At 41.8% G+C, this 5425-nt stretch overlaps 1 long non-coding RNA gene across 1 annotated transcript; it reads right to left on the bottom strand.

Annotated features, from left to right (window-relative positions):
• Positions 1-585: 585 nt before the first annotated feature.
• LOC128929289 (uncharacterized) lies at positions 586-5130 on the bottom strand. The gene is made up of 3 exons (XR_008475478.2): positions 5043-5130; positions 3045-3162; positions 586-690 (listed from the first exon to the last, which is right to left on the bottom strand). It is a non-coding gene; the product is annotated as an uncharacterized LOC128929289 (long non-coding RNA).
• Positions 5131-5425: the final 295 nt, after the last annotated feature.

Here is a 5425-nt window from a genome sequence, read left to right as displayed (position 1 = left end):
CTGACATTTTCAGAATATAAGAGAGAATGAATAGCTTAAATCAACTGAAAATGTGGTTATAAGAAGATGTCGTCAGGAGAGAAATGATGGTGAATTTTCCTGGAAGGATGAAAATTTGTAATTTGTATGAAGACAGCTGGATGCTCGGCTGACAGTTTTTCAGGGTGGCTTACTGCTGAGGCATACTGCATGTCACAATGGCTAAGGGAAGGCTCTCTGGGTCTTTCCGCTTTGATGTTTGAGATTCAGTTGTCAAGAAGAAACTACCTTAGTGTCTTTCAACAAAAGGCAAGTCCAAATGTCACAGAGGGAAGAGAGTTCCAGTAAGGTTCCCAGAAAGCAGAACTTTGGGAGCTGTGTTCAGAAGTCAGGCTGGCACTTCATAGATGTCTTAGGTCTGCTGTCCTTTAGACTCATGGTCAGAAGATATTGATTCCAAAGTATCATTAGAAAGGAAAAAATTTCTCAGTTACCACTGTTGAAAAAATATCTCCAGGAATAAAATTACAGGATGCAGAGGTAGCATTGTCTAAAAAAGGCTCACTTGTAGATACGTTTATCTATCCAACATGAAATAAAACAATAAAAAGTATCAGCAGAAATATAGTTCACAGACAAGGGTTGTTGAGGCCAAAAAAAAAAAAAAAAAAAAATCGTTCCACAAGAGGCACCAGAAAAGAAAGTGTTCACCTATAATGCCAAGAAGAGATAAATTAATGAGGAGTCATGGCCACTAATGAGGCAACCCATAGCTACTATCATCCAGACTGCAATTATTCCAACAACAACAGTAAGTCACTATGGGGACACATTCCAGGACCTCAGTGGTTCAGGATGAAACACTTTCAGATCATGTGTCTGAAGAAACTAACTACATGGATGCAACTAGCTGAAGAGAGACTTTGCAAACATTATCCCGGGAGACATAAATTCTATAGGTGAGCCTGGCCAACATAAAAGCCTCATAATGAGTGCGATCCCAGTCAATCCAGACTGCTATAACAGAATACCTTAGCATGGGTAATTTTTAAACAGAAGTTTATTTCTCACAGGTCTGGAGACTGAGAGGCCTAAGATCAAAGTGCAGGCCGATTCAGGGTCTGATGAGGGCCTTCCTCATAGATGGTGTCTTCAGTTTGTTCTCACATGGTGAAAGAGACAAACAGGATCGCTCAACCCTCTTTAATTGGGGCGCTAATCCCATTCATGAGGCAGAACCCTCCTGCCTAAATCCCCTCCCAAAGGCCCCACTTCTTAATACTATTGCACTGGGGATTGAGTTTCAACATACAAATTTTTAGGGGACCATAGCAATGGCCAATAGAAATTAAGTTATTTGGCTGGGCCTGGTGGCTCACACCTGTAATCCAGAACTTTGGAAGGCTGAGGTGGATGGATCACTGGAGATCAAAAGTTTGAGACCAGCCTGGCCAACATAGCAAAACCCTGTCTCTACAAAAAATGCAAACATTAGCCAGGCATGATGGCATGCCCCTATAGTTCCAGCTACTTTGGAGGCTGAGGCAGAGGCAGAGAACTGCTTGAATCCAGGAGGCAGAGGTTTCAGTGAGCTTACATTGTGCCACTGCACTCCAGCCTAGGCGACAGAGCAAGACTCTGTCGTAAAAAACAAAATTAAGATTTGTTTTTGTTTCTTTTTAGTTTGCCAAGTTACTTATTAAAGAATTGAAATCAATTTCATAAGAAATGTTAGCCAGGAAAAAATTCCTCTGTGTTGATAAGTGTCACAATCAGTGAATAAAATTAGTGTTCATGAAATCCCTCAAAAATAAATTGCTGGCTGGGAGTGGTGGCTCATACCTGTAATCCTAGCACTTCGGGAAGCCAAGGTGGGCAGATTGCCTGAGCTCAGGAGACCAGCCTGGGCAACATGGTGAAACCCTATCTCTACTAAAATACAAAAATCATCTGGACATGGTGGTGCAAACCTGTAACCCAGCTACTCCGAGGCTGAGGCACAAGAATTGCTTGAACCCAGGAGGCGGAGGTTGCAGTGAGCCGATATCACACCCAACAGAGCTTGACTCTGTCTCCAAATATAAATAAATAAATTGCTGAAGAAAGAGATTCCATGAATAAAATTGGCTACGAAATAATTAGCCCAGGAGGGTCTCTTGGAAGTCTAAGATCCTTAGATAAAGCTATTGAAGACAAGGCTCTTTAAAAAGAAATGCTTTTTTTATATAGCTCATTTTTATTTTATTTATTTCTTTTGAGATGGAGTCTCTACCTGTCACCCAGGCTGGAATACAATGGCACAATCTCAGCTCACTGCAACCTCTGCCTCCCAGGTTGAAGTGATTCTCCTGCCTCAGCCTCCTGAGTAGCTTGGACTACAGACATTCATCACCATGCCCAGCTTATTTTTTTGCATTTTTAGTACTGACAGGGTTTCACTATGTTAGTCAGGCTGGTCTTGACTTCCTGACCTCAAAGGATCCACCCACCTAAGCCTCCCAAAGTGCTGGGATTACACACGTGAGCCACCATGCCCGGCCTTGAAGCTCATTTTTAAAAAGATGATTGGGGAACATTTCCCTAGGTGACATCAGTGGACTTCCTATCAATAGCCAAATGTGACTGGGACCCAATTTCCCAAGCAGCCCCTTCAGGGGGTTACTATGTAGAAAGGAGGGGTTGAACAAGACATGGTTCCCTACTAATCTCTTCAGGAACATATGAGTCAAATTGACAGAAATCCAGACAGAAAATTCGCAAAAACTCTGGTCTGGAAGAAACATCTCCATTGCCACATTTAGAACGTAGTTACTGAGAAAACGGCCTTAGAAAAAGAAACTTCCACCAATTGCATTGGCCAGAGCAGATGTTCATGCAGAAAAATAATGACCAAGGATCAAGATGTTCAGAACAAAACCTCAAATGAAGCAAATTCTGAAGGATGTTGGCTCAATGAGAAGCGATGAAACTAAGCAAATCTTGAAATGAGGAGGAATTAAACCACTGTGTAAGGGCAAGCCCCAGGGTGCAGTTTAGGATTACTCTTCAGGGATAGCCAAGCCTACCAGAGCGATTCCATAGGATACTATTCCGAAGAACACGTCTTCAGTCATGTTGGTATCCATTGCCAGATCCCTTCAAAATAAAATGTCCAAAGAATCTTCATTGCCGTGGGTAAAGCTCCTAAATAAAGAACAAAATTCTCAGCATATGTCACCAGAAATAATAGTATCTATATCTAGTCAAATAATGCCATCTGGAGACACAAAGTTTCAAGTATAAGATTCATCAGTATAAAAATCTTCCAAGCAATCATTTAGGAGAGGAATAAGTAATGAACACTTTGAGCCAGGGCAATTCTCCCCAGCAAATGCTGTCAGAAAATCTATGGAGAAGATGCAACTCAGTGAAGTTCCTTGGCAGACGCTATCCAAATGAAGAAAACCTTTAGAGAAAGACAGCCAAGACAAAATGTCTTTGAAATCAGGAGCAGTTTGGAGCAAGGCTGAGCAGACACTGAGTTTATAATGCCACATGCCTGCAGCCCATCAGGAAGACCAGCGCTGCATTTTCTCTCTGGCAGAAATGACCTCTCCAGAGGCAAGCTATATTATTGCAATTAATCTCTTTTCAGGAAAAACAGATAAGCAAGGTAAAGTAAATCCAGGCCAAGTATCCCCACAGATGTCATTGTAACACTGAACTCCACTCAGTGTTACCCAAGCTACAGCTTTTGAAGGAAGTCTTTCTTTGATATCCCTCCACTTCGAGTTTAATTTGCTTACCTTTAGTGCTTCAAAAATTATCATTTCAGAAGTTTTCGCAAAGATAACTCCAGACTAAGATTAGCAAAGATGATATATCTCAGCAAACAAAAATGAAAACCATAGCGTCAAAGAATGAGGTCAGTCAGGATGAGCCAAGGCTGATCCCAAAGACTTTCCTTTAAAAAGGAATGAAGTTACCAAAGCATTTCTGCCTTAAGAGACAAGATGGCAGCTGAGAGAAAAAGTTTACTAAATTATGTTTCTGAGAGGTAGATGTTGGAGTTGAAGCCAGTGAACAGGTACCACGGAGAAGGAATCAAGTAATCTAGCCACACTTCACAAGTTTCATCACAAGAGACAAGTGCTCTGGAGGCTGTTAATAAAAATTTAGTTGCTCTGCCTGGAATTTAAACCAAATTCCTTCGTGAAAGTGGTTATTCTATAGGTAACTAATTTTTTCACTATAGGGAAATGATATTCTTGATAGATGTAATTTTTTTTAGAGACAGGCTGGAGTGCAGTGGGTGGTCAAGGCTTACTGCAGCCTCAACCTCTTAGGCTCAAGTGATCTCCCCACCTCAGACCCCCACGTAGCTGAGGACTGCAGGTGCACACCACCACACCTAACTAATAATATCCTTTAGACATGAGAATGATGGCAAAACTATCTAAGGAGCGATTTTTCAACAGATTGTCATTCAAAAATATAACAAACGGTCAGGCCTAAATATGCATCAAATACTTTAGAAACTCCAGACAAAACAGCAGATGACAACAAGGCTATCTAAGGGATAAATGAGAAGGTGTAGCCCCTTCACTCAATGAAGAATGGAGACAAAACAAGAATCAAAAAACTGATGCACTGGATGCAGTGGCTCACGCTTGTAATCCCAGCACTTTGAGAAGCCAAGGCAGGAGAATCACCTGAGGTCAGGCGTTTGAAACCAACCTGGCCAACACGGTGAAACCCCATTTCTACAAAAAATACAACAATTAGCTGGGCCTGGTGGTGCACACCTATAGTCCCAGCTACTTGGGAGGCTGAGGCAGGAGAATCACTTAAACCTGGGAGGCAGAGGTTGCAGTGAGCCAAAATTGTGCCACTGCACTCCAGCCTGGTGACAGAGCAAGACTGTCTCAAAAAAATAAAAAAATACAAAGTAGAAAAACAAAACTATTTTATTAGACTCAACAAGTACATGACTAGAAAGCAAGCTTCTCTTTTTAAAGATATATTTGCCCCTGCCTAAATAGTACCCTTTAAGTACCTAAGGGAGAAGGAAAACACTGACATACCAGGAGGTTGCTGAGACCAATCTCAACCACCGTTGCTCACCGCCAGGGAGGAGTATCAGAGAGATGAGGGGCAGATGTGCAGGGGAGGAGCTCCAGGTTCAGTGAACTTTAATAAGCCCTGCCTGCTGACATTGCCTCTAAGGGTTTCCTTTTATATCACTGGCAGAATGAACTTCAGAATCCTGTGGTTTTCTACTCCAGGTTCCAATCTGCTTAGCATCTGACCTTTCTTAAAACAAAGATCTGAGTATTTCCTAAAACAACCTCACAGAACAAAAACAGAAACACACAAACATGGACTGACAATTTTGAGGGCTGACTACAAAAAGAATATTTTGATTTGGTGCAGTCACACCTCGGAGATACTGCAATTTCACCACAAT

The sequence above is a fragment of the Callithrix jacchus genome, chromosome 12 (assembly GCF_049354715.1).
Source record: "Callithrix jacchus isolate 240 chromosome 12, calJac240_pri, whole genome shotgun sequence".
In the NCBI taxonomy this organism is placed as follows: domain Eukaryota; kingdom Metazoa; phylum Chordata; class Mammalia; order Primates; family Cebidae; genus Callithrix; species Callithrix jacchus.
Note: the sequence above shows the minus strand (reverse complement) of the source record. Positions and strands in the feature narration are given on the sequence as shown.